Source organism: Mytilus californianus, unplaced genomic scaffold (genome assembly GCF_021869535.1).
Source record: "Mytilus californianus isolate M0D057914Y unplaced genomic scaffold, xbMytCali1.0.p SCAF_4, whole genome shotgun sequence".
In the NCBI taxonomy this organism is placed as follows: Eukaryota; Metazoa; Mollusca; class Bivalvia; order Mytilida; family Mytilidae; genus Mytilus; species Mytilus californianus.
In genome coordinates, this window is record NW_026262690.1 from 68,565,881 (window position 1) to 68,589,201 (window position 23,321).

At 31.6% G+C, this 23,321-nt stretch overlaps 1 protein-coding gene, 1 non-coding gene and 1 pseudogene across 4 annotated transcripts in view; 2 read left to right on the top strand and 1 right to left on the bottom strand.

The window, feature by feature from the left end:
• Positions 1–15,742, top strand: part of LOC127698657 (monocarboxylate transporter 12-like) — a 70,984-nt gene extending 55,242 nt beyond the window's left edge. For 2 of the 3 annotated variants that reach the window (XM_052202237.1, XM_052202240.1), the window contains exon 8: positions 14,888–14,910. The gene's annotated coding sequence lies outside the window, so the exon portion shown is untranslated. Of the gene's footprint in view, positions 1–14,887; positions 14,911–15,443 lie in introns of those variants that run through there. The other variant, XM_052202236.1, reaches the window with a different exon arrangement.
• Positions 9,340–11,839, top strand: LOC127737047 (monocarboxylate transporter 12-like; annotated as a pseudogene).
• A 3,970-nt stretch (positions 15,743–19,712) lies between the features above and the next one.
• Positions 19,713–19,832, bottom strand: LOC127699283 (U5 spliceosomal RNA). The gene has a single exon (XR_007981160.1). It is a non-coding gene; the product is annotated as a U5 spliceosomal RNA (small nuclear RNA).
• Positions 19,833–23,321: the final 3,489 nt, after the last annotated feature.

Sequence of the window (23,321 nt, forward strand, 5' to 3'; positions counted from 1 at the left end):
GTATGACTATCTGTGTTATTGTGGTATAATAACTTAAATTTTCCTCATAAAAGACTAAACTATTGAATAAATGATAAAGTGTGCAAAACTTACCAACAAAATGATCCACTCACACAGCTTACACTGTACAAACAGTTCATCGTCCGTTGTCAAAATTGAGGTCAGCCATCAAAGGATACTATCTAGAATACAAGATGAAAGTAATAGATGACTTATTAAAAATTCTGACCTAGAAACTACAAGAAGCATCATATTTCAATCGTATTAAGTAATGTTTAACGGTCCAATCTCGATTAACTTTGATATATCTTAAACAATGAATGATTTATTATCTTATCAGATATAAAAGTAACCAGATGTTCAAATAACCTCATACATATATTAGATATAGTCTTTTCATATCTGAGTGGTTGTGATTACTGATTGATGGTAATTATTTAAAAAGAGTAATATCTCAAATGAAAAAAATACGAAAACTTTCATTGTTTTGTTAACTTTACCTTTTTCAATTTGTTCGTTCAGAATTGTACAGTAGTAAATTATTACTTCTTTCACATAGACCTGCCTCGTATTTGTGTGTCTTGCACAGCGCTTTTGCTTATTGTCTATCAACTTAACATTTACTTATATCGTACAATTATTCCTCCGTTGAAATATATCATTCCTCTACATAGGTCGGTAATTTAAGAGCAATAATTAATACACTCGTTTTGATATGATATTCTTAATGCAATCGTATACAAACATTTAAATGCATATATAGTAGGTGTTATTAATTCATGTATGAATATCGTATTGTGAGATCTATTTATCTCATGGTGCACTGAAAGCAATATGTATTATTATACTTCACGTAAAAATGCAATATTTTGATTGGCTTATACGAGGGTGTTAATTTACTCTATTCTATGGTAAATACTCTATTACCCTTCACGGAGACGCTTGATCAAGTGTGCGCTTTATTTAATACGACTCTATCCTATGGCAAATACTCTATTACCCTTCACGGAGACGCTTGATCAAGTGTGCGCTTTATTAAATACGGATGGTTGTTATGTACAAGACGTCATAGTTTTTTACTTTGAATTTGAAATTTAATCGACAGTAATAACAGAACATTCAGTATAATAAATTGAATAACACATATCTGAGAGGGTGATAGAGCAGATTGTTACCCCTCGAAAAGACATTGTCAACCTTCGCCTCAGTTGACAATGTTTTCTCGAGGTAACAATCTGCTCTATCACCCTCTCAACTATATGTTATTTATATATTAATAATCGATTTGTTCGTTCCGAATTGTACAGTAGTAAATTATTGCTTTTTTCACATAGACCTGCCTCGTATTTGTGTGTCTTGCACAGCGCTTTTGCTTATTGTCTATCAAATTAACATTTGCTTATATCGTACAATTATTCCTCCGTTGAAATATACCATTCCTCTACATAGGTCGGTAATTTAAGAGCAATAATTAATACACTCGTTTTGATATGATATTCTTAGTGCAATCGTATACAAACATTTAAATGCATATATAGAAGGTGTTAATAATTCATGTATGCATATCGTATTGTGAGATCTATTTGAAAAGACATTGTCAACCTTGGCTTCGCCTCAGTTGACAATGTTTTCTCGGGGTAACAATCTGCTCTATCACCCTCTCAGCTATGTGCTATTTATATATTAATAATCGAAATCGTGTGTTTCAAATATACACCAAGATACCATGGTTAATACAAAATGATAGCTTTAAATAAGAACGAGAGATATGCTTACATTCAATTCAATTATATAAACAAGTTGCTTTCTTTAAAATAGGAAAGCAACACGTGAACCCGAACCCGCCGCCTGGTCATAAAAAAATTGTTGCTTATTTGTTTTGCTTTTGATTTGACATAATTGACTGTGAATAGAATAAGATAATGATGATGTTAAAACCTTAATTGAAAATATATAATTGTGTGTAAATTCTTGCACAAGTCAATTAATGTTGGATTTTAGTTGTGAATAGAAAAGTGTATATATACAGCTACTATTTGAATTTACCTTTTTAAGCTAGACTATTTTATTTATTACTTGGATTGAGTGTACATCATTTTTTTCTTAATGCTTTTGCATATTCCAGTTTCTAAAAACCGGATGTGTAACGCAAATTGCACAAACCAATCGCAATATAAATTTAAGCACTCAGTTTACTTCATAATCTAGATGCATTTATCTATCAACTTCCATGTGAAGAGACCGTTTGGCATGCAACTTATAAGAAGGTTTCGTATATTTTTCTTGAGAGTAACACACCAGCTTCATTGGGACCTCTTATTTACTGACAATTATTTTGGTCTCTTAAAACATCTCAAATTTAAAGGATTTCCTGAAGTTACTTAAATCAATCCAAATATTTTACAGGAAAATTTGGTTTTGAAGAATATCTTATTTTCAGAAGTTGTATGAATACCTGAACATACTCTCAAAAGAAACCAATTTATATAAAAAGATATGTAGATATATAAAAAAAACAGGATGAAAATGTTGTACGCCAGACGCGAGTTCGGTCTTCAAAAGACTCATCAGTGACGCGAGAAATAACAAAGTTAAAAAGGCCAAATAAAGAACGAAGTTGAAAGGCATTGAGGACCCAAAATTTCGAAACAAAGGTTTTGTCGAATACATCTAAGGTAATCTATTCCTGGGGTAGAAATCCTTAGCATTTCGAAAATGTCGGAGTTTATAAAAGGACAGTCACTCAAAAAAGAAAAAGAAAAGAGAAACAGCTAGAGGTCAGAATACCTTAATGATGACCATGCTTGAAAGTCACATGTCAAACTTTTACTGCCGTGTCCTGAAGTTAGATAAGAAATGCGAAAATTCACATTCGCGAGTGAAATTAATATTTATGTATGCACGTGGTTTTCTTGCGCAAGATATAGTAAATAGAAAGCATACGCACTGATACTCTGGGTAAGAATACACATTTGCATTATCACATATATTAATCTAGGCTCAAATCGAATGTTTAATATTTGAATTCGGATGTCAAACTACCTACCTCAAGTGTTTTGATTCCGGATTCATTGTCCTTTAATCCGGAATTTGGGTGAACGCAAACCGATAGTGTTTCGTGTGAAAAGGGTGATATATAATGTAAATAAATCAAGACGTTTGTATGTGTAGGATAGCTGGTAACATGTAACACAATGAATAGAATTTTCAAAATCGTACCATATTGCAAGGATTTAGATGCTATAAGGTTGAACTATTAAAAACAAAAACAAAAAAGAATTGAAACTTAATCAACATACATTCCTGTTAATGAATCTTTTCCGAAAATTAAGAATATAATAACAATAAACACAAACTATTTAATGATGGACATTTTATTTATCAAATCAATCTCTTCTTAAAGTCTTGTTTTCATCTATATGAATATATTGCTATACAAAATTTAAGCAGAGACTTATAAAACAATACTAAAACAGTATAAAATAATTAACGTAGTAATAAAAAAAAATAAGATTATTGTAAAATATTAATTACGTTTTTTTGTGAGATGCAAGGATCTTAAATCAAGGTGAATTGAAACCATGTAAGTATTTTTTCATTCACTACCGTTTAAAATTTAGCTACCTAATTATTTGTACGCATCCCTGCTCATTGGTGCTAATATGTTGCATATAATTTCCATAAATGTATTCACTGTTTAAACCTGTGGGACATAATACATGTATAACATTTTTAATTATATTTTATTAAGGATAAATTTAGTCTCGGTTTAAACTTGATAATTTTAATGAATATTCTCTTGGTCTGGTACTATCTATTAATGAAATTATTTATTTTTGACAGAAAAATCCTTTTGTTTAAATATCTTTCTGCTTTCCATTCACTGTGTTTCCGACCTATGATAAATGTTTATAGCAGAACTATCGTTTTGATAATTTTCCTCATGCTTTACGACATTTTCCCAGACTATGATTGAAATATAAGATATCACGTTGTAAATTCTGGGACATTATATATAAATAAACTCTTCCCAGTTTTATTGTCATAATGCACAATAGCACGCTGTATTAAATACTACATACACAACGAGTACAGGGACCGTCTCAAAACATGAATTATATAATTGCTTTATTATCATACTTGATATTTAATAAACATTCGCATCATCAAAAACTCAATTAATCCTTAAAGTTATCATTCTATATATAAAGGCAACAGTAGTATACCGCTGTTCAAAAGTCATAAATCGATCAAGAGAAAACAAATCCGGGTTACAAACTAAAACCGAGGGAAACACATCAACTATAAGAGGATAAACTATATAAACCTAATACAATGAACTCATCATAGATACCAGGGTTAAAATTTTGTACACCGGATGCCCGTTTCGTCTACAAAAGACTCATCAGTGATGCTCGAATAAAAAAAATCAAAAGGTCAAATAAAAAACAAAGTTTAAGAGTAATTAACTTATTATTGATAGTATCTTTGAATCATACTTCATAACCAACACTTGGTGTTGGCTACTTATCAATAAAATTATGGCAAGCTTTGCATGGTGAACCCTGTGTGACGGACAGGCATGCCTTAATTGTATTGAATCTATATATGCAAAATATCTTTAAAAAAATTCATACAGTTTTTGAACAAAAAATAAATTATACAGTTTAAGTGGTCATAGAACAAATAAAAGTATTCCAATTTAGGACAACGAACATTACCAGACTGACACCGCAGACCATATGGCATTATCCAGCACTGTTATCCTCTTAAATGGGAATCTTTTAACATAATGCTAACCCAAACACCACAACCACCGCCTTTTGCTAGACTTGCAACTTCAGACACAGGGAGGATCATAATGGCTCATTATTTAAATTAAAAATTATAGCTAAGCAAAATAAATATTGTATATGTTGAAGAAACTTGGTTAACAGTACTGAGAAAACTATTACTACATAAGTGCATATATTTTTATGTAGAATATACAATTCTTTATATTTATATAATGTTTTATATATATTTAATATATATTTATATTATCATTAGTACTTGTTTTGTACGAGAAAAGGTGATGTGTGTTGGGGTCCCTCATGTGCCAATTATTGAACAATTCTTATTCAATTGATTTATTTTGGCATTATTTGTCTTCTTGTTATTATGTTTTTTTAATCAAATGTTCAACTCGAACTCCAATAGTAAGGAACACTTCGGCAATCAGAAGCCGCGAATCAAAGACATGACAAGCATTGACCAAAAAGGTGAAAAAAATGTTATGTCAAAACATATAGAGAACACATAAATTCGGACACCAAAAGAAACCCCTACAAAAGCAATGGATATTATATGATCTACTTAGAGCGTAAGTCAATCAATCCTATCCTTAATGAAAGTTTATCCAGCAAACAGTTTAAACGAACTAAATTCTTCTATGTATGTTATTTTAGTGTTACTGAAGCATTACGAAAACGCGGTTCGTCACGTGACATAGTGTGTTTTGATGGGAAAAAAATATTAGGCTATGACAAAACAGAAAGAATTAGAAACATAAATCAATTGCTTTAAAAAGCAATTGTAAACGGTCTTTCCCCCTTCTGAAACATGCTTGATTGATATATGTGTGTTTGTTTGTTTGTTTGTTTCTTTCTTTCTTTAAAGTTCCATATTGGTGTGTTGGTTAAGTTTCTATATTTAGTTTGGAAAGTTTTTATTCTATTTCAGGGTCCGCGCGCGTCTTTGTCTCTCGCCAGGTTGTGGCGTCACGTGACGAGGCTTTATATTAGCGAAAACTTAGTATTTTTATTTCGTTTTAGGTGGGGACGTTAAACAGACAACATGTATAGCGACGGAATTTACACAATGTATTTCTTTTGTCATTGTAGGTAATTGACGTTTCGATCACAGTTCACGAGCAGTGTATGCTTTGGAATTAATTGATCCTGTGTAACTTTAAAACACGTTTATCGATTATTTTCGTGTAATGTACATTTTTTAGCAGCAGTTTGTAACACAGATTTGTATTCTAATCTAGGAGCAGACATTTTATTGTAGGATTTCCCTGAGATTTACGGAGCTAGCAAGTGATTTTTACGGCATTGCAATTTCTTTTCTCTACGGAAATTCTTTGAAGGTAGCTGCACCACGTTGTTCTATGAAGATGTAATACATGTATACCCTGCTGACTGCAAATTTTGAGATCAATTGGACATGTAGTTTCAGAGTTGATCAGATAACAAGCATGTGGATTTTTTTTTACAATAATATAAATCAATTGTTTTAAAAACAATTGTTAACGGTATTTTCCCCTCCGATCCATAATTGATTAATTGATTTGTTTATTGATTGATTGATTGGTTGGTTGGTTGGTTGGTCGGTCGGTCGGTTGATTGATTGATTATTTGGTTGGATGGTTTTTTGGTTATTTAAACACGTGGGATAGGGTCTCTTGAAACAGCGAAAAAGAAACAAATGAGATCTTGGACCGCGTATTAAACACAAGAGACGGAAACATGCATGCAATGATTGATTGATTGATTGGTTGATTGGTTGGTTGGTTGGTTGGTTGGTTGATTGATTGATTGATTGATTGATTGATTGATTGATTGATTGATTAAACACGTAGGATAGGGTCACTTGACACAAGCGAAAAAGAAAAAAAGGAGATCTTGGACCCCGTATTAAACACATGAGACGGAAACATACATGCAATGATTGATTGATTGATTGGCTGGCTGGTTGGTTGATTGGTTGATTGGTTGGTTGGTTTGTTAGTTGAGTAAACACATGGAAACGAGCCACTAGGATCATGCAAAAACGGAATTTAAAGCCTAGATACTATATCTTAACACATGGGATCTATCTTTTGAGAGATCCCCCAACAAGTAGTGAGGTCAAAGGTCAATGTCAACCTACAAAAGCATTAAAACACACATAAAACTCTTTAAATAGTGCCAAAAACACATAATTTGCCTCTTTGTCCATGACCTTGACCTTTGACCTTGTAACCTTGGTCAAGGTCATTGGTCGACAATGTTATTGCAAAAGACCCTATGGGTCTAGGACCTTTTGTTTAAGAGTTTTGCCTAATAATGTCTTTTTATAAACCATCAATGGGGTTATGTCCCTTACACAATGGTAAAACCAATACAGTCATAATGTAACAAAGTTGCCCCTTGAAGTATCAAACATTTTTCACTATTTAAATTTTTTGTATTTATAACCAGTCAAGAATTATAGGGAAATCAAAGACATATAAAAATCTAAAATATGACCTTGACCATTGGCCTTGACCTCATTTTCATTTTTATGGACCAAGGATTTCAAATCAAAAGACCCTAGGCCTCTATCACTTATGGTTTTCCAATTACAAATACATTTCACATATATCAAATACAAAAGGGGAAATAACTCTCATATGGAGTCTTCGTAAAGCTTCGGTCAAAATAAAACCTAACATTCTGAGGATATAACGAGCAATTTGGATAAATAAATTTGTCGCTTTCTCTTACGGTTACGGAGGAGATCTCATAACAAGAAAAACAGTGTTTTGAGAGATAACTCTTACAAAGAAAAGTGTTCGGTTATACAGGGTCAGTTTCAAAAGCGTATAGACTGTATGATATCCTATACAAAAAAACTTAGCGACATCTTTTGAAACAAAAATACAGCGCAAGAAAAAAATTAGGCGGAAGAAAAAAAAAATAATCAGAAGAAAACCAATAGGTCTTTCCACGGAAAAGTGGAAAGACCTAATAAATGACAAATGAAAATAATTTATTTTTATATCATAATCATGTAATAATAATGTTTCTTGTCACAATCTGGCACAGATACATGTATGATAATAAATGTATATATGCTCGATACACAATAATATTGAAGTTTTCTTGCGTGAGTATCACCCAAATACAGAATTTTAATGAAGTCATTTTTATAAGCTTATGATAGGATTTAATTTCTCATTACTTTCATTCGATCTCGCTCGTTTGACTCCGCGAAACAAATGCCTTGATGGCAGTACTGTCTTTTTAATCTTTTATTCCTCTCTGATAGAAATGTTTTAGAATTTCATCACCCACACGAAACTTGTATCTTTTATGGTAGCATCAAGCATTCCTTGGCCTATTTGAACTTTCTTTCAAAGATGTAGACAAGTGCAGGATTATGCTAAACTATCTACTTTGATTGATTAACTTTTTGTTGTACTAGTAGATGTAAAGGAGTAGGCCCAGTAAGACCCCTTTTTGGCCCCAAAATATAGCAGTTTTACAAAATTGTTAAAATGTAAATTTTTAGCTATTTATTGGAAAGAAGACTACTTCTGTTACATAAATATGGGCTGTTTTTGACAATACAATGCACATGTATCGGATACTAGCATCATTAAGTCATGCTAAATTACTGAAATCTTCGAAATTTTAGCATTTTGGTTAATTTTTAGACGGTTTCCGTCTGAAATGGAAGTGACTGCATTTGTGTTCATTCTTAATATCTAAATGTAAGTTGTATTTGATGATAATACATAACATATATAAAGGTTGAGAATGAACATGGATGCGGCCACTTTCATTTTTGACAAAAACCATCTGAAAAGTGACATATTATGGCATATTTGATACATTTTTCATATTAAACTTGAATTTGAGCGTCTTTAATGACTAAATCAGTTCAAATCTTTCACATACACTAATTGAATCGACTGAAGTAGACACTTAAGTGTTTAAAAAGTGTCCAAAATCTTTCATCAGATGAACCTGAATTGTGAGGCCAAAATCGGCCCTTACCGGACCTACTCCTTTGAAAATAACGTAGTATTTTCCTTTTTTCTATGGTTTATATTTTTTTATGTAGCCTTGATCATTTTAATCAAATTTGCCTTTGATAATACTATCTATCATGAAAAATTGATTAACAAAGTTCGTGATTTGAAAAACGTTGAAATTGTTCCTTAATTGTTTAAACCATATAAAACGCAAATAAACTTTAAAATATAAAATATTCTAACGAATATCAGAATTGATATCATTTTTATATCGATAAGGTATATAAAGACAAAAATCCATATTCCATGGTTTTATCAGTTTTTCTTAGACTTGTGTCTTTTTATACATCTTTTGTATCTTATTATTGTTTTTGACTATTTTAGAAAATTTCAAACAATAACGATGATTCAATGAAGTATCATATTGTATCCCAAACAGGTCTTGCATAACTTATGTCCTAGTTTTAAGATTTAGTAGAAAAAACATATTTAAATGGTTTTTAGAAAAGTAACCATTTTAATACTGATTTGTCTCTTATATCACTTAAAGTTTCCTTCCAATTTTAGGGTTTTATGTTATGAATTCTAAATACAACGTAGAGAAGGACAAAGATTTAGATCAAGGATGGGCTTGGGTAATTATGGTAGCAGCTTTTGTTGCTGGTATCATAACAGGGATACTGATATACGGAGCTGGTATTGTCCATGTTGCGCTACTCCAGAGGTTTGAGGAAGACAATGCTTACACATCACTGATTGGTTCTGTATATACTAGTCTCATGTCTCTCATCGGTACATAGTCAATTACCAATATTAAAGTTAATCATTTACAAATATGCATATGCATGTGAGCTTCCATTGAAGCTCCACTAATACAAGCATTACTTAATCAGTACGGACTTCCGGGTACTTTTCTTGTACTCGGTGCACTGGCCAGCAATCATATAGTAATAGGAATATTGATACGTCCGTCCACTCTTGAAAACAAACACAAAAAGGATTTAAGCAGGAAAAGTGATATGAATATGTTGACTTCACAGAGCTATAACAATATTTCATACACCTTAAAAAATCTCCTTCATTTTGATATATTATCGAATAAAGCGTTTATGTTTTGCAGTCTTCAATATTTACTTTGGAATATTCCATTCTCTATATTGCTTTTACACTTTACAAATTATGCAGTTTTGCTAGGCTCCACCAAAGAAAATGCCGCCTTACTAATAACATACATTGGAATAAATTCGGTCTTTGGGAGAATCATAACAGGGCTTTCAGTTGGCCATAATGGTCTAGGTCCAGTTATGCTTGATTTAGGATTTACTGGAATTATAGGGATGGTAACGCTACTTTTTCCTCTATATTCCGGTACATTTCAAGGACAGATAATTTACACTTTTATATATGGTCTCTATTCTGGTGGTTTGTCAACACTGACAAACCCACTTTGCATGGAATTGATTGGTGTATCAAAGGTGTCCAGTGGTGTTGGAACAATGTATTTCATTGGTGGAGTTGGATATATTGTAGGGCCTCCAATAGCAGGTAAGTAATACAGTAAATTTTTTAAGAGAATCTTATTTCTAAAAGGACAGATTCCTTCGCTGGAGGCCTAGTAGTTCGTAATGAAATCTATAAATGTTATGAGATTTTGTGAAATTGGAAATTTGTTTTTATCTTGCTGGTTTGTTTTGTGTTAGACGTGCTTTTAGGTTCCGTATTCGCATAGCTAAACGTGGTATTGATTGAAGTTTATAATAATATCATTCTTATTAAAGGGGCATTAACTTGTCAAATTCACCTTCACCGATTTGACTCAAATTCTCATATTTAATTTATAACAAACTAAAACGTATATCCAAATTATAAAAAGTCGAAAATAAATAATTAACAATGCATGGTCTTGATAATATGCATCAGCATTTCGTGTGTATTTTAAGCTAACGTGTGATGATTGGGCAAGTTCATGCCAACGTTTAAAAAAATGAATAAATACGTTTTGTACATTTTGAATTTTGTTTACGATTACATTTTGATAATGGCGTATTTTGGAATTTTGGACATTCAAAAATGCATAGGAAGTGCTTTTGCCAATAAAATTTACAAAGTAAGATGAAACTAACAAATGCGAGAACAATCTTTACAATCTAAATCATATCTGTTTCAGTTTGAGCCAAGTATTTTCTTGAAAAATCAGCAACTTTATTTCTCTATTATATATATATATATATTGTTTTGTCCCCATAATGACACCCTTCACTTTTTTCAGGGACAGGTTAAGGTTTGTGTGCAACGCCTCCACTGGTAGTGATTGGATATTTCTTCCATCTTAAACGAGGACTAGCATTGGCTGTTGTAGTAAGCGGTGCAGGAATTGGCATGTTTATTGCAGGTCCTCTTTAACAAGCATTAATTAACCAGTATGGACTTCCGGGTGCATTACTAGTCTTAGGTGCTCTCTCCAGTAATCAAATCGTAATTGGAACATTAATGCGTCCCTCCGACCTTGAAAACAAGCACAAAAAGGACATGAAAAGGAAACGTGACATGGATATGTTGACTTCAAAGAGCAATAACAATATCTCATACAATTTAAAGAATCTCCTCCATTTCGACATTTTATCAGATAAATCATTTATGTTTTGCAGCCTTCAGTATCTACTTTGGAATGTACCATTCTCCATTTTGCTATTACACTTAACAAATTATGCAGTTTTGCAAGGCTCCAGCAAAGAAAATGCGGCCTTACTAATAACATACATAGGAATTAGTTCCGTCTTCTGTAGAATCATAACAGGGCTTTCAGTTGGCCATAATGGTCTAGATCCAGTTATGCTTAATTTTGGATTTAATGGAATCGTAGGTTTGTTGACAATACTATTTCCTCTATATTCCGGTACATTCCAAGGTCAAACAATTTTCACACTACTCTTTGGTTTATATTCTGGTGGTTTGACAACAATGATTAACCCACTATGCATGGAATTAATTGGTGTATCCAAGCTGTCCAGTGGTATAGGAACAATGTATTTCATTGGTGGAGTTGGATATATCATAGGGCCTCCAATTGCAGATTAGTAATGCAGTAATACTTTTCTGAAACGCAGAAACTTGTAGGCGACCGGACAATTACTTAGCTTGTTTGTTCTTAATGCTTATTATAACGAGTATTTTTATATGAGTTCACCAAACATTCGCTATGAAACATACTCAATTCCGCCAATTCTAACTAATATCGTAGAACTCGTGACATGTGTATGTTTTTTATTTTCTTTTGATACACATTGATGTTTTAAAATAGTTCTTATGGTAGTATCCATATTCATAGTTTCATTGCTATTTTAAAACGACGCTTTTATAAAGTATTCTCGGCAATTAAAAGAATCTTATTTTTGTTTTTGTTTTTATGAATTTGTCGTTGAGAATGGTGGTACATACGAAGATAGTTTAATATTGTGTGGTAAGTGACTACTGTTTTGTGGTAGTTTTGTATATTTCAGTTTGTAAAAATAGTTATACTGCATTATACATGTTCCTTTTCTATTTATTCTGGAAATGTTTTTGGGTAATTTATTAAAGATTTTTGAAATTATAAAATCTTGATCAGCATTGGAATTAGTGAATTTCAAACATGGTAATGCAAGGTAATTGAAACACTGTTTAATAAACCAGTTTAATGTTTAAGTTTTTGTTTGGTTTCTTTCAGACAATACAGTCAGCCAGCAGTATGAAGAAAGAGACAAAACACCCAAAGAATCTAATTTTTAACATTTGATTTATTTTTGTAGCACACCTCCGGATAACTTTAAAAAAGAAGTTATAAAAACTCTGATGTCAAGATTGGTTTGATAACTATTTAACTGTAATGAAACTCTATTTCATAACAGTTATTACATCTATAGTTATATATTTTGTAAGTATACAATTTGACATATTTTGAAAAATGAGTATTTTATAGTTGCTTACTATATATATACACATGAATATATGAAAAGGTATTTGACAGAATAAAAGTAGTTGCGTTAAATTATTGGTAAGTGCAGACACCTAGATTATTTTCTTTTTTTCTTTTTGTAAATTTTCTTTTGTCTTTGTTGATATGAAGAAATGTTTTAGATATATTTGGTGGTGTTGGTTGGGGAGCTAGCGGCTAAGCAAGCTTGTTTTATGAGAGAAAATATGGTGTCGAATTTAAAATGTGAACAAACACATAATATCATGTATAAAAGTAATAGTTGATGAATATGATGTTGAAGTCTTATTTCATTCGTGAGATTCATGAAACGTAAAAGTATATATAAATGCTAATTATTGGGCTTATAACCATCTTCTATGATATAATATATAACATATTGTGTACAGACATATTGATTCAATAGTCGACTGCACTGACAGTAAATGGGTGATGTTGCAAATAGTATTTACAAATTAAACAAGTTGAATTTGAACGCAAATTTAAAGAAAAATCTTTGCCTCTTATTTTCTAGTACATAATGGAATAAAAGTTCTTAGATGAAATATCTTTTTGAAAAGAATTCAAGTAAAATCAGTGAAGAACGTTTATAAATTTATCATTTACAAAACCAATCTACAAATTGTCTTTAGAATTTTTACGTTGTTGCTAAAAATATATAATAATAGTCATAGGGTCACCGAATAGTTATTAACCGGGTTTTCCGATGGAAATCCAGTTATTGATTTAAGGTTGTTCTACGACGGGCGGACGGCTCAAATTATTTCCGTGTAAAAAACTTCTGAACCGTCCAACCAATACTTTTCAAAATTTAATATGTTGTGACTGATGACAAATGGAGGACAAGTTAGAAAAAGACGATTATCACTTTTGTAGTTCAGAAGTTATGGTCCTTTATTGATAGAAACACGCCACTTTATGTCGTTTCCGTGCAATAACTTATGTACCGTTCATCAACTGTGTATCAACATTGAATTATAATGTTACTGATGACAAAATAGAGTTCAAGTTCGATATTGACGATTTTAACATTTGCTGTTTAGGAATTATGGTTTTGGATTGATCGGGAAATGGCACTTTATGCCATTTCCGTGCAATTATTTATGAACTATCAACCGAAGCATTTTAAATAATAATATGTAGTTCCTTATCACAAAATTAAGGTCAAGTTCGATATTGACAATCTTCACTTGAAGTTCAGACTCTATGGCCCTTCATTGCTTTATCAATGACAGTAATAAATGTAATAAAAACCCATTCACGGTTTTACTTCATTATGATAACTTTGGAAATTATAAAATTTTCGGATTATTGTTCATCCAGATCTCAACTGTGAATGGAGTATTTAAAAAAAAAAACGAATTCTGTAATACCAAAGTTATCTTGCATAACTAAAATGGAATTTATATGTCAATAGTAAAGAAAAATACATGTTCTGGTTTGGGAAGAATGAGAATTCACAAGGTATTTGAGAACATGTTAAGCGATACAAATGTGCATCTAAACAAACGTGCAACTGTTTTAGCAACTCTTATTCGACCAAATGAAAATTGATAAAAAAGTAAAAATAGTTTTTTCGATTTTCAGTTTAAATTGAACACGTACAAGTTGTAAGTAAATTCTAACACACATTTGCGACACCGTTCATTTACAGTTCATTACCACTACGCACTGCTTTCTCTGTTAACATATTTGTACTTTTTATTCACTACATTTTTTTTTCATTTGTTTTTTTTTAAGATTAGAAAACATTTAAATTTTATCTAAGTGTGTATAAAAACACACTCATCAAAGACACCAGGCTTAGAATTATAAGGACTGCCGGTTGCCTTTGGACGTTAAAAAGTAAAATCGTAACGATACAATGCAGCTTCTTGAAAACCAAATTTACGCCTTTCCATGATGGAGACTTTTGAACAAAGACAAAACTTAAAATTTGCCATCAGTGTACAACATATGTAGTATTTTTGTCTTTATATTGCCGAATGTGTATCAGTCGTGTGTTGTTTTTCAGGAAAACGGAATCAACAGAGAAACCTTTTTATCACACGGGCAGTATGGATAATATTGAAAGATTATGAAGGGTAATTAATTTCATGGAAATAACTTTCGTTAATAACAAAGTTACATGCATATTGTTTAATATGTTCTAGGTGTTTTATTTCTCCTGGCAGCTGTTTTTACGTTGATCTTAAACAAAAGAGGTAGTTGTTGTATCATTAGAGAATCTCAAAGATCCTTCATTTAGCATATGGAATGATGAACTGCATCCTGACGTTGACATATCGGTAAAAATATTTCAAAATCATATATGTCATTCGAAAGAAATTATAAGCGAATACATTGATGTTGCTGAAAAAAATGCTGATGAAATTGCTAATGTTCAAGACAGTGTTGACATAAAATTGTTGTACGAAAAATCCAGAAACAATCTAGGAAACGGTCATAAGGCAGTTGATATACCACCAAATACATCTGATAATGACCATATACTGCAACAGGATCATAGTACAGATGAATGTACCCCTATTAATGCTCAGTACATTTAAGCGAAAAATAACTTATGTATGTACTTGATGAGCAAGATGAAAATCTCTGTGCTTTTTGTTAACGCATATATTAAAGGTTTGAGATTTTTTAATCAAGATTTTCATTAACTCGTTATGATTCCTAAACTTAGGAAATACTTTTGTTTTTTAGCGACTTTAGGTATTCAACGTTTCATGATGTACTGTAAACCCTTCCAAAACACAAACGTGTACAGTGGGGTATCGACTTGTCGCCTTTCAAACATATATAAAAAAAATTAATCCTGCTTGTTTTGAGCCTATATAAACCTGGTTGTATTGTTATCTATTTAATATCGAGTCAAATTTTAAAATATATCATTGCACTGAATATGTGAATCTGAATAATATAAAAAAAAAACATGTAGGATTGAATCTCGATGTAGAAGTGAGATGAATATCTATGCATGACCAATTCTGTGTTGCCGCTTTATACAGTGAAAAGTAAAATCACAAAAATACTGAACTCCGAGGAAAATTCAATCGGAAAGTCCCCAACCACATGGCAAAATCAAATGACAAAACACATCAAACGAATGGACAACAACTGTCGTATTCCTGACTTGGTACAGGCATTTTCAAATGTAGAAAATGGTGGATTGAACCTGGTTTTATAGCGCTAAACCTCTCACTTGTACGACAGTCTTATCAAATTTCGTTATATTTACAACGATGCGTGAACAAAACAGACATTATAAATAAAATAGTCAAAATATGGGTACAGCAGTCATCACTGTGTTACAATATCAAAACAAACAATTATTTACAAAAAAAGCACAAAAGCATCTATCAAATTAAGACCCACATTCATTGCTTCGCGTGTCTGACGTCAGAAAATGTAAACGTCACATAAGAAAAAAGTTTGTCATTCAATGTCTATTCAAAACAATTTTATAATTTCACATGGGGAATGTTGGTATACAGGGTTAAAAAATCAAAAGTTATGTTAGAATTAATTTCAGAAATAGACCGAGATTTATAATTGTCCAGAAGTTCTTCAGAACCCTTAAGAATCCACATATGGTAAATACCACTACGCGAGTAAAATAAATTTGTCGTTTGTCGTTCAAAGTATATAAATTGAATAAAGTGAATAATAGATATGACCAATTCTGTGTTGCCGCTTTATACAATTTATTATAGGCCTACTATGGAAAAGCTTAAATTGACAAATGTGCGAAAATCGTCTGGTATAAGTCATGATTAGTAAATAACATTTGAATCTCAGTGTGGAATTGAGATTATTTACTATATCACTGAACTAGTATATATATTTGTTTAGGGGCCAGCTGAAGGACGCCTCCGGGTGCGGGAATTTCTCGCTGCATTGAAGACCTGTTGGTGACCTTCTGCTGTTTTCTGTTCTATGGTCGGGTTGTTGTCTCTTTGACACATTCCCCATTTCCATTCTCAATTTTATGTATTAACAATGTATGTCTTTTCATACAATGTCTAATTAATATGACCAATTATGTATTGCCTTTATATACAGGGTATAATTTATATGATCAATTATGTTTTGTCTAATTGATATGACATATTATGTGTTTCCTCTTTATATAGTGTATAATCAATATGACCAATGTGGTGTTGCCTCTTTATACTGTGTATAATTTATATGAAAAATTATGTTTTGCCTCTTTAAACAGTGTATAATTGATAAGAACAATTATGTTTTCATTCTTTATATTTTTGAACATAATAATGCATGTTTTAGAAGCATTGTATTAAATAAATAAATTAAATTCATTTTAAATTTCACATATAAAGGGGAGAAAGTACAAAGTCGGCAAAAAAATAGTTGGAGAAAACAAAACAATTTGACCAGATAAAAAGAAAACATATTCCATGAAATAAATTACAGAAAACTAAGGTTCAGCAACACGAATCCCATTAAAAACTGGGGCTGAACTTGGGTGCCCTTGAAGTTAAAACTTAAAAACTTAAAACTTGACATGATTTGAAAGTCTAAAAAAACTGCTCTTTTCCAGTACAAAGGACAGACAGGACTGTTACTAAAAGAAACAGCATAGACACAGATATTCAAAAATTTAACAGCACAAAACATAAGCAACATAGAACATTTTTTAATTACACTAGGGATGAACTCAGGTGCTCCGAAAAGGTAAAGTTCCTGCTCTACTGGTGATGATCGTGTAATTTTATAACCCGGTGATGACGCATTCTGCAATTCACAATCGAGAAAAAGAGAAAGGCAGCTGCTACTGCCAATTACATATATCCTTCATCTGTGACAGATATTCCACATCATGATGAAGTCCGTAAAACTATCGAAATAAATAGAACATTACTTGTTTGGATGATCATACAGATATTTTGCGTTTTATGTCATGATTTTCTTAATATAGGGGTTCTGCTAACAAGGAAAATACGGAAAATATTGGTCCCTAACTTTTAAAGTTGTATTTATTTTTATGACGCTGAACTATGTTTGTCTTCAAAATATTTGTCTTTTTTAAAAGTTGATCAAAGGGGAAATAGGGAAAAAGGGGGAGGACTCATAAACCAAAAAATATTTCAGGTCTTATCCGAAGGAGATAAATGTGGCGTTTAAGATATTTTTCAGACTAATGAAACTTCTGCAGGCATGGCTATATTTTTTCTTCAGATGTTAGAAATGACCATGGCAAAACCATGATTTGGGGGAATTTATTTCCTCGATATCTGTAACAAGTTATTAAGAGAACTTGAACGTAACTGGTGATTTTCTTCTTCTTTGTATAGGGGCGTTCGCCGGTGCATTCTATCTCAATCCGCGCCTGCCCTGCAACCTGTGTTTCATCAGGTATTTCGATAACAAAAGTTATAAAGACCAGAAATATAAAAAAAAAGTTGGTGAGGCCTAGAAACAAACAATCCTAAATCGAACAGCTAAACAGGTGCCCACAAGGCTGTTTAAACATCACAAGATTTACCACTAGATGAAAGACAACTCGGATATCCCTAAAGTACAAAATTATGTCGCTTCTAAAGGAATATGTATATTTCTTTTACGCTTATGGGATAATACAGAAGTAGGCAACGAGAGAAAACAGACATGATGCATTTTTATACCCATTTGATGATAATGAGATGAATGAAGAAAATGATAGAAATGAGAATTCTAATGTTAGGATAGAGTAAACTATTGTGAATGTAATAAGTATAAGAAATCCCTTCAGAAGTAGCTTTTAATACTAATTTTGTAATATCATATTTTGAGCATTCTTATAAAAGTTACAGTAAATCAGTTGCTTCTCTATCTATGGTCAAGTTATTTTACAGTCATGACAAACATGAATAAATTCTAGGCCTTAAGGCTTTCGCGCACGATGTTAAATTGATAAAAAGTATAGTTGTTTTTAAACGATGGATTCTAATTTGCACGTTATAGAAAATTGACCTACGTTTTTGCTTTTTAAAACTTTTAACAGATGTGCCTTTGTGAATAACTGCGGATTATATTAATGTTTATCTACTGCTGCTTTTAATAACGTCGTCTTATATGATGGTTATCAAAATGAGGCAACGCCATAACCAGTTCAATACTTGAAACTTGTCTTAAAGCAACATATTTGACAGTGCACACCATTGGGAGGAGTTTTCCCTGACGCCTTTCAGTGTGTTTAGCGATAAAACTTTTTGTTTGATAGATTAATTGATTTTCATAAATGTTACTCCAGTTTCACAATCAGATGACTATCTATTTATAGCATGACTGATTGCATTGATAAGACTAGCCATTCAAATTTTATAATAAACTTGATTTAGTGAAAGATTATTGTCTGTACTAAATAAGTTAAGTTGTAATCCCAATTGACTTACCTCAGCAAAAAGTCGTACCGCTTTCAATTATATCTAAAACACTGTGTTACTTTTCACAGAAAAATTATGTTAAATAATGAAATTTTAAGCTTTTTGTTATGCTCACGTTTATATTGAAAGCTAGGAAGAAACTTTAACACACTTATAACACTCGTGTTAGATTGTCACCAGCAAATTAAAATGTTTTAAAATCAGAGAAAAATTTTATTTAGTCATGTCGCTAGTAATAATTTATGACAGAAAATTGACCCAAAGATAATTGAAACTATTATACAAATACGTATTCAAAAAGTTAATGAACATCAAAATCAATAGAGCACCACAAAACAGGAGAATCCGTCAAAGGTCAGGTTGGCCGGCAATTGTTATATCCATTGTTTTGTCAGTTGGATATCGGAACGTATGATAAAGTAACGACCATTTGATATTCTGGGGGGGGGGGGGGGGGGGGGTATTTTTTCACCTTGAATTAATAAATTTTTTTTGTTGCTGGGCATGGTTATTTCTTTTTCAAGCGGACATCGATATCAATTTCAATAAGGTCACTCTAGACATGTTGTTTGTGTTTACTACTTGTTTATTATGTCACCCTGAGTTAACAGGGTTGAGAAAAATTGTCTATAGACTCATTAAATTGTTCCTCTCCACGGAAATCTTTAGTAAAAGGCGAAAGATTTATTCGTGGTTTGAAGAGAAACCAGAGTAACGTAAGAAATGATAGTCTAATTGTTATATCAATATTATAAATTCTTTCGAATGGTATTGAAATTGAACTAAACGAGGAGAACGTATTGCAAATACTCCATCCCTTTTATAAATTTGCCTTCATTAGTCACAAATTTGAAAAATTATAGTTATAATAAATTATTACTATGTTGATTTTAACAATATACGTTGTTTGTATGAAGTAAATTAGAAAAAGTTAACCACGCATCAAATATCCAAGGAAAAGGGAGGTAATCAATGTTCATCTTCGATAAATAATCAGTATATATAAACATCAATCAGCCCATACACATATAAACATAGATCTCGGGGCAATATTTTCTTTTTCAATTTGTTTTCTGATATTTTTTTTAAAATTATTTTTCTATGTGTTTTTTGTTATTTTCTATTTGCTGTTTTTATTATCCATGTGCAGCATTCCAAAAAATGAATTAAATTCCAATATCAACAAAAAAATTTTAAATATTGAATTTTAAGAATGCAAGGTCATTTGCTGAAGAACTACGGACAAGGAAAAATTAAGTCAAAAGTCAAAATAACATATTTTAGTCGTCGTAGTTAATTTTCATTCTTTAATCATTGATGAATTTGCAACTTGTCTTCAGGACCCTCAAAGAAAAATGAAAAATGAAAATATCAGCATAAAATTATTAAAATGGAAAAAGAATGCGAAGTCAAGACCCCATTGGTCGGGAAATTAGTATTTTTCGTTGTTGCTTAAATTAGTGAAAATATTTCTACCATGTTTATCAATTTCGACTCGGTTATATTAGCGTATCTAATTTTTTTTATCATTGTAATTTTTTTTCCTGTGTTTCCTCTGTTCAGAGTACTTATATTAACAAAGTATTAAGGTAACACGATACCAAATGGCATATCTCCCGATTTCTGAAATTTTTGGCACACTTGTACTTTGGTTAAAGTTTAATTGAAATATGAAATGAAAAAAATTCTTGTTTTTGTCGAGCCTTCGACTTTAGTCGAAAAAGCGAGACATAGCGATCCTACATTCCGTCGGCGTCGTCGTCGTCGTCGTCGTCGTCGTTGTCGTCGGCGGCGTCCACAAATATTCACTCTGTGGTTAAAGTTTTTGAAATTTTAATAACTTTCTTAAACTATCCTGGATTTCTACCAAACTTGGACAGAAGCTTGTTTATGATCATAAGATAGTATCCAGAAGTAAATTTTGTAAAAATAAAATTCCATTTTTTCCGTATTTTACTTATAAATGGACTTAGTTTTTCTGCCGGGAAATATTACATTCACTCTGTGGTTAAAGTTTTTAAAATTTAATAACTTTCTTAAACTATCCTGGGTTTCTACCAAACTTGGACAGAAGCTTGTTTATGATCATAAGATAGTATCCAGAAGTAAATTTTGTAAAAAAAAAAAATCCATTTTTTCCTTATTTTACTTTTAAATGGACTTAGATTTTCTGCCAGGAAACAACACATTCACTCTGTGGTTAAAGTTTTTAAAATTTTAATAACTTTCTTTTACTATTTTGGATTTGTACCAAACTTGGACAGAAGCTTGTTTATGATCTAAAGCTAGTATCTAGAAGAAAATTTTGTAAAAAAATAAATCCATTTTTTCCGTATTTTACTTTTAATGGACTTAGATTTTCTGCCAAGAAACAACACATTCACTCTGTGGTTAAAGTTTTTAAAATTTTAATAACTTTCTTATACTATTTTGGATTTGTACCAAACTTGGACAGAAGCTTGTTTATGATCAAATGCTAGTATCTAGAAGGAAATTTTGTTTTCTTCCAGTTAACATTACATTCAGTCTGCAGTTAAAGTTTTTAAACATTTATTAGATTCATAAACTATCCTGGATTTTTACCAAACTTGGACAGAAGCTTCTTACAATCAAAAGATAGTATCAAGAGGAATATTTTTATTGATTTACTTCCTCATTTTTGTTGCGCCTGCGATTAACAGAAAAAGTAGGCGAGACACTGGGTTCCGCAGAACCCTTACGAATTTTTTTGTAATTTTGGTACGTAAATGTCAATTTTGTCGCCAAATTTACAAAGATGTATAGGAAAAATACATTTTTTAACTCGTATTTTTATCAGCTAAATGGCCACTACTTAAATGCATCATCTTATTTACAACTCCAAGGAGAGACAATTAAAAAAAAATACAAATGCTCAGATAATTAATCATCTACTCAACCAAAAATTCAGTGGAGTCGACAATATTTACTTCGCCGACCATACCAAATTGCTCATGAATGAAAATGTTCATGACAATCTGCTCTGCGAGGATAAAATTCAATTAAATGAAAAAGGAATATCAATACTTTCCAGCAACATCAAAAGAGCAATGTACATTGTGTTGCATATACGTCTCCCACCTACAAGATCCCAAAGTAAATTGGGACAGAGACAAAACAAGGGGCGAGGACGTGGGCGTGGTTATGAATGAATCTCATTGAGGAGTGATCATCATCAGAACTCCAAACAGTAAGTTGATCTGTTATTATACTATTTTCCATTGAAATTGTATTTTTTTTCTCTCGATCATCAATACTAGTATCTGATAAACTTATTATAAAATACAATATATCTGAGATCGAATTAACAAATTGCAATCAAAGCTACATTGTAATTTTTTTGTTATTTGGCAAGTTCAAACAAAGAGGTCTTGGTAAGATAATAGAATTTTGTTTTTCTCGTATTTCTATAATAAAACTTTTATATCCTGTGCAAACTTACTGTGATAGTGTCATGTCAAAATTTTCAAACCAATCTTCCATTTAAATGTGCTTCTGGAATGGGGGGGATTTCTAAAATATAATGATAAAACGCATGATCCTCTTTTCATAAATAATATTGAATATAGGTATGACTCTATTAAGTCAGTTCTTGAAATCATCACAGACATCAATCAAATAGCTTTATATTAGGGATGTCAACTCGGTGAACAATTACTAATCGAGTATTCGTTGGTTTCATCGAGTGATACTCGATTACTCGCTCGGGAATATATCTACAACACGGAAACACAAAAATACGTACTTTATATTCTATCATGGTTTGTTGTTCAACGGACGAAAAGTATCTAAAAGTATCTAAAAGTACATAAGTATCTGGGACAAGGAATTACACACCATAATTAATAGTTCATTACCTACAAATACTAATTAAGAAAAAACAATAGTCTAATCAACATAATTTAATGAACACCTATTTAAAAATTATAACAAGGAAAGACCATATCAAACAATAGTATTTGGTAATCGTAAGAAAACGCATTTAATGTTTACAAAGGCGTAATGATTAGAAGTTTTACTATTCACTGAGGGTCATCAGAGGATGCAACGAATTTATTTTATTTGGAAACATTTTCTTGTCAACTATTATTGGGTACAGTCGGTTTTGCAACTTTGTAAATAACAGTCTTGCTGACGAAAATATTTGCTCTGACGGTACCGATGTGACGGAATGGCAAAGACATGT